A 7,068-nucleotide genomic window follows, 5' to 3' on the forward strand; every position below is an offset into this window, starting at 1 on the left:
CACTCACACACCAGTTCGGTAGCCAGTTAACCTAACCAGCATACGCTGGGAAAACCTCTGTCTTAACCAGAGACAGCTGGAATGTGAATCCAGGAACCCAAAGCTTGGGTAACGACACGGATTTGCATAAAGCTGTAATAGTGAAGTCAGCAAACAGTGGAGTAAGTCCAAGAGCAAAGAGTTAGATGAAGGTGAAAATGAAGTGCTGCTCAAAAATAGAAGAAGCTGACGCTTGTGGGATTTTTTTTTCACTTACTGATATTAATAAGTAGAAGGAAAATGCAAATAATGTGCACACTGTGGTTTCATAGTGTATTGCATAACAGCTGATAGAAGCTTGAATCAAAAAATCGGTAATACTGCACAACAGTGTTTCCTTTAAAAGTGACAAATCCAGGAAGGACTGGTAAGGCCATTTCCATTATAACACTTAACACTATGCTATAATCCTGTATATATGTGGTACCGGTAGAGTGTCTAGCAGACCCAGTGCCTATATTTAAGTACCAGCGCAAGTGGAGCTCAAGTTTATGTTCATTGCCATGAGTAAATAGTACAATGAAATTCTCACTTGCATGTTTCCTTCATACTACTGACTATAATGCAATACCAACAAAAAGGAAAACACAATGAATACAATGGTGCTGATCTAATTATTAATCGTGTAGTTGCTGGGGCGGGCGGCACGGTGGCACAGTGGGTAGCGCTGCTGCCTCGCAGTTGGGAGACCTGGGGACCTGGGTTCACCTCCCGGGTCCTCCCTGCGTGGAGTTTGCATGTTCTCCCCGTGTCTGCGTGGGTTTCCTCCGGGCGCTCCGGTTTCCTCCCACAGTCCAAAGACAATGCAGGTTAGGTGGATTTGGCGATTCTAAATTGGCTCTAGTGTGTGCTTGTGTGTGGGTGTGTTTGTGAGTGTCCTGCGGTGGGTTGGCACCCTGCCAGGATTGGTTCCCTGCCCTGTGTTGGCTGGGATTGGCTCCAGCCAGACCCCCGTGACCCTGTGTATGGATTCAGTGGGTTGGATAATGGATGGATGGATGGATAGTTGCTGGGATACTGGGCATTAAATGTTTAGATTGGCACTGATAAGATGTGTCAGTCTGAGTGAGTCACTTAACCTGCTTCAACTGAAAAGCAGTCTGTTAAAAGTTTAAAATACATTACTGTTGTTATCATGGATAAAGGCTTAAGCAAAACTTAAAACAGTAATAAACCTTAGCTAGTAGTCTGTTAACAGTCTGAGTGTTCACAAACCCAATATGCTGTTTTTTGTGTCACCCATCTAAGTGTTTGTCACTGTTCTTGCTGAGAAAATGACTAACTTAATAAAACAGCTACATACATTAGTATATTCATTTATTTGCTGGAACCTTCTTGCTACGTGACATGTTTTGAATAGACACTGCATCGCCTACATATACTTAACAAGATTGCCACACAAACTCATCCCTCTAATGTAAAAGGAGCCTCATCTTGTTCCACAGCCCTGGTGGTCTAGTGGTTAGGATTTGCTGCTCTCACCGCCATGGCCTGGGTTCAATTCCAGGTTAGGGAAAAGTGGTCTTTTGCATTTGCTTCTCAGCTCTCCTGTATCTGCACACCGGACCGATTTCGTTCACTTCATGGCTCCTTACCTAGAAGGAGTGCTGTGTCTAGGTTCCATGGTATAATGGTTAGCACTCTGGACTTTGAATCTAGCAATCCGAGTTCAAACCTCACTTGATCCTTCTTGCTTTGTGACATGTTTTGAATAGACACTGCATCGCCTACGTATACTTAACAAGATTACCACACAAATTCATCCCCCTAATGTAAAAGGAACCTCAGCTTGTTCCACGTGTCTAGTGGTTAGGATTTGGCACTCTTACTGCCATGGCTAAGGTTTGATTCCCGGTCAGGGAAAAGTGTCGTTTGCTTCTCAGCTCTCCTGATCTGCGCAGCAGAACCAATTTCGTTCACTTCATGGCTCTGTACCTAGAAGGAGTGATGTGTAATGGTTAGCACTCTGGACTTTGAATCCAGCGATCCGAGTTCAAATCTCGGTGGAACCTTCTTGCTCTGTGGTACCAATTGGTTTGGTGTACAGAGACCTTCGTCCTCCCTGGCAATATTGGCCTTCTGTTCCCCAGCAAAGCACTGACTCGACTGGAGTAAAATGCCTGCGTATGGCCTGGTATTCTCGTATGGTATGCTGCATGGGGAAATGTGGCTGTGACTTACGCAGCGCAGTTCTCCCTGCTCTTTTTCAAATGGGTGTTAGCAGGTTCGGGGTGTCCCATGGACAGAGAGAGAGAGGGAGAGGGAGAGAGAGAGAGAACTAGCAGCTCGGCGATTGAAGAGAAGAGACTGGGGTGAGGGCAGAATCAAAGAGAAAGATTGGGCTGTCCAGAGAAGAAAGGGGGACCTAGGACGTGGCCAAGGGGAAGGATTTGGAAGGTCAGTCGGCATCTCCTCCCTGGTGGTCTAGTGGTTAGGATTTGGTGCTTTCACCTCCATGGCTTGGGTTTGAATCCCAGTGAGGGAATGGTGTCTCCCCTTTCTTGTCATTTAATTACCAGCCTGAAAATCTCATTGATTCCTCAGTTGTTGCTTTTGTGGAGAAAGTGCATTACTTTGCCTTATGTGTTTATATATATAGATGGAGGATCGCAGGAATTGTGGGAAAGAGGGGTCCTTTCATCGGATTGGCTGGCCCAGCACTGTTTCAGCCGTGGAATGGCCAAATGGGGGAGGCAGCTTGATGGATGAGGTCTCCAGGACTCTAAAAATATCCAAATCTTATTATGTGATATCATCTACTGTTAAATTCTGCTCCGTACTTCTAAAACTTTTATTTTTTTACTTCTAAAATTTTTTTTATTTTTTACTGTATTGAGGATTTGTTCTGTTCTGTGTATTGTATTGTATTGACCTCCTTCTTTTGACACCCACTGCACGCCCAACCTACCTGGAAAGGGGTCTCTCTTTGAACTGCCTTTCCCAAGGTTTCTTCCATTTTTTCCCTACAAGGTTATTTTTTTTGGGAGTTTTTCCTTGTCTTCTTAGAGAGTCAAGGCTGGGGGGCTGTCAAGAGGCAGGGCCTGTTAAAGCCCATTGCGGCACTTCCTGTGTGATTTCGGGCTATACAAAAATAAACTGTATTGTATTGTATATGTATATGTATGTATGTATATATATATATATATTATATATAATTATATATATATATATATATATATATATTGCACATTTACTCCTTAGGAACGTTGTAGACTTGCTCTTGGAAGCTCTGCCCAGTGTTCAATCCATCTGACCTCTCAAGTGAGTATATGAGGTGGCAACAGGAGGCACTACAACGTGAGTCCCTAAGGCATTCCAGTGTCCCCCTAGGGTGGACATTTCATGTTGTGGTTCCATGGTGTAATGGTTAGCCCTCTGGACTCTGAATCCAGCGATCCGAGTTCAAATCTCGGTGGAACCTTCTTGCTACGTGACATGTTTTGAATAGACACTGCACCACGTACATATCCTTAACAAGATTGCCACACAAACTCATCCCCCTAATGTAAAAGGAGCCTCCACTTGATTCACGTCCCTGGTGGTCTAGTGGTTAGGATTTGGCGCTCTCACCGCCACGGCCCGGGTTCGATTCCCGGTCAGGGAAAAGTGGCATTTTGCGTTTGCTTCTCAACTCTCCTGAATCTGCGCAGCAGAACCAATTTCGTTCACTTCAAGGCTCCGTACCTAGAACAAGTGCCTTGTCTTGGTTCCATGGTGTAATGGTTAGCACTCTGGACTTTGAATCCAGCGATCCGAGTTCAAATCTCGGTGGAACCTTCTTGCTCTGTGGTACCAATTGGTTTGGTGTACAGAGACCTTTGTCCTTCATGACAATGTTGGCCTCCCATCCCCCAGCAAAGCCCTGCTCCACTGGAGTAAAATGCCAGCGGGTGGTCTGGTGTTCTCGTATGGTAAGCTGCATTAGGAAATGTGACTATGCAGTGCAGGCCTCCCAGCTCTTTTTCAAATGAGTGTTAGCAGGTTGGAGATGTCCCAAGGGACAGAGAGAGAGGGGGAGATTGAGAGAGAGAACGAGCAGCTCGGCGAGAGAAGAAGAGACTGGGGTGAGGGCAGAATCAAAGAGAAAGATTGGGCTGTCCAGAGAAGAAAGGGGGACCTAGGACATGGCCAAAGGGAAGGTTTTGAAAGGTCAGCCAGCATCTCCTCCCTGGTGGTCTAATGGTTAGGATTTGGCGCTGTCACCGCCACATCCCGGGTTCGATTCCCGGTCAGGGAATGGTGTCTCCCCTTTCTTGTCATTTAGTCACCAGCCTGAAAATCTCATTGATTCCTCAGTTGTTGCTTTTGTGGAGAAAGTACATTACTTTACCTTATATATATATATATATATATATATATATATATATATATATATATATATATCCCACATTTACTCCTTAGTAACTTTGTAGGCTTTCTCTTGGAAGCTCTGCCCAGTGTTCAATCCATCTGACCATTCACATGAGTATATGAGGCGGCAACAGGAGGCACTACAACGTGAGTCCCTAAGGCATTCCAGCATCCCCCTAGGGTGAATGTTTCATGTACTGGTTCCATGGTGTAATAGTTAGCACTCTGAATCCAGCGATCTGAGTTCAAATCTCGGTGGAACCTTCTTGCTACGTGACATGTTTTGAATAGACACTGCATCACCTACGTATACTTAACAACATTGCCACACAAACTCATCCCCCTAATGTAAAAGGAGCCTCAGCTTTTTCCACGTCCCTGGTGGTCTAGTGGTTAGGATTTGGCGCTCTCACTGCCATGGCCTGGGATTGATTCCTCAGTTGTTGCTTTTGTGGAGAAAGTGCACTACTTTCCACATTTGATTCCACATTTACTCCTTAGGAACATGGAGAAAATGGCAAGTGAGGATTCAAAAAAACCATAAAGCAGGCCAGGGCCTTCACTGGCATGCCCAGAAGAGATTCATTCCAAGTCAGCCAGCCCCCACAAACTGCTATCTGTGGGCTTCAGCCTACATAGACCAATTAATGGGTTATAAAGTTGGTTATAAAAATGTAAAAATCCAAATAGCTCAAAAATGACGCATATGGGAGTGAATCCATAAATGTTTTGGTTTGTAACCAAAAGGGCAATAAAAACCTTTATGAAAGAAGATGTTTATTTAAAAATGTCAAAAGACATGCTAATACTAGCAAAACATGCTAACAGAGCTAAAATGTTCCTAAAAGGATATCTAAATCTAACAAGTCCAAATGCACAATCCAGAGACAGAAGCAATATATAGTAATCACAAAAACAGTAAATTTCAATGAAACGGCAATACTTAAAATAAGCTCCTATAACACACAGTACTTCACTATTGGATCTTCCTCTCTTTCTGACTTATTAAGTCAAGGCAAGGACCCTGGAGCAGTGACATCAGGGTGACCCCTGTGATGTTCTGTGGCCACCATATATCGCACAGCAATCTCAGAAGGGGACATCTAGTAGTTATACCAAGGACAAACCAGGGTGAATGAGAGACTCAAGACAAGATGGCACAATAAGAGACAGTTCTTTATAAAAAACATGATATATAAGTATCAAATATATCAAAAGTACAAAAAGCTGAAGTTCAAGTAGTGAATTATCACACAAACAACTCTACCCAAATGCTGTTCCTACATGCATGAATAAATAGGATGAAAACTAGATAAAAAAAATCAAAAGAGACAATATCCCCCATCTTTTTCCCTTCATGCTTCTTCAGGATACACAAAGGGAACCAATGACTCTCCAGATCAAAAAGAAAACATGGCAATATTCCCAGTCATTTTCACATCTATCTTTTCATAGATTGTTCAAGGGACCCAAGGACTTTTTCTAAAAAATTAAAATGAATCAAATTAAACTAATGTCCGGCTCATGGCATTAACCCCACTTCCAACGCTCTAGGAGATAATCAGAAAGTAAATCGCAAACCCTCCTGACCTTACTTAGGCTGCTCTAGAGGACTCCTATGCACACTTCACTAATGACGAACTTCACGGCAGACAAAAAACGAAAACGATCTCTAACATCCATCTTCCTGTTTTATACGCCCACAGAATCCCTTCCTCCAGTCCCATTGGATACCTCACTCAGCCTCTTCCAATTATCTAGTGCAACTTCACACAGTTTGTTACTAAGCGCTGTAACCCTTTAAATCTGTGATCTGCGCTTGTGTTGTATGTAGAGTATATGACCATGCACACTTCAACTTTGACTACTCTCTGGGAAGTAATCTCTTTCCTCTCTTGTACTCTTTAACTCACTCTGGAAATGGCTCTACTAGCTTTTCATCTATTCCTTGCAGTTTAGTACCTTGTGCCAGGATGCTCCCTCCTGTCCAGGCATGGACGAGATATGTAGCGCTCCACCACTTGCTTCCACACTGCCTGCAAAGCTGCCCTACCATTTCCTTCATTGGAGGTTTCAGTAGCACCACCCTCAAATGCTCAAGGTAAGCTCCCATTGCAACTATTTAACCCAAAATAAAAAGTCTATAAAACGTTACATGAATACTATAAGGCGACTCACCACAGCCCCGCCTCCAGGAGCTCCACCCACAAAACACAAGGAATGGATGCCACTTTAAAGAGGGCAATATAAATGTAATAGAGGAGTAATAAACAAAACTAGCAGAAATAACACAAAAGCATGACAAACTATAATTCATAATTAACAAAAACAGCAGAAAAACCAAAAATAAATACAAGCTGGGAAAAAAACATGGCTGGAACACAAGACTACTGCATTCTTTATGAATTCCAGTTCAGGGTGGTGGAGGCCAGATAATATGTCAATAGTCCTGAGCTCTAAGCAGGTACAAGAAGCCCTGGATGAGCTGTTAGTCAAAGACTGAGGACACCCACACTCAGACTTACACCGAGCCAGTTTGGAGTCACCAACCATAACACACACCTTTGGAATATGAGAAAAACTCAGAAGTAATTCACAGAAAAAGCACATATGTATGGGAGAAACCCCCACACATCTGAACCAAGGACTGGGTGCTGTTCCACCCTGCAGGCCTCCTCA

At 43.6% G+C, this 7,068-nt stretch overlaps 4 non-coding genes across 4 annotated transcripts; all 4 read left to right on the plus strand.

Annotated features, from left to right (window-relative positions):
- Positions 1-3,388: 3,388 nt before the first annotated feature.
- trnaq-cug (transfer RNA glutamine (anticodon CUG)) lies at positions 3,389-3,460 on the plus strand. The gene has a single exon. It is a non-coding gene; the product is annotated as a tRNA-Gln (tRNA).
- Positions 3,461-3,571: 111 nt separating this feature from the next.
- Positions 3,572-3,643, plus strand: trnae-cuc (transfer RNA glutamic acid (anticodon CUC)). Its single transcript has one exon. It is a non-coding gene; the product is annotated as a tRNA-Glu (tRNA).
- A 101-nt stretch (positions 3,644-3,744) lies between these two features.
- On the plus strand, positions 3,745-3,816 carry trnaq-uug (transfer RNA glutamine (anticodon UUG)). Its single transcript has one exon. It is a non-coding gene; the product is annotated as a tRNA-Gln (tRNA).
- Positions 3,817-4,204: 388 nt separating this feature from the next.
- Positions 4,205-4,276, plus strand: trnae-cuc (transfer RNA glutamic acid (anticodon CUC)). The gene has a single exon. It is a non-coding gene; the product is annotated as a tRNA-Asp (tRNA).
- Positions 4,277-7,068: the final 2,792 nt, after the last annotated feature.

This window comes from Erpetoichthys calabaricus, chromosome 5 (genome assembly GCF_900747795.2).
Source record: "Erpetoichthys calabaricus chromosome 5, fErpCal1.3, whole genome shotgun sequence".
Lineage (NCBI taxonomy): Eukaryota > Metazoa > Chordata > Cladistia > Polypteriformes > Polypteridae > Erpetoichthys > Erpetoichthys calabaricus.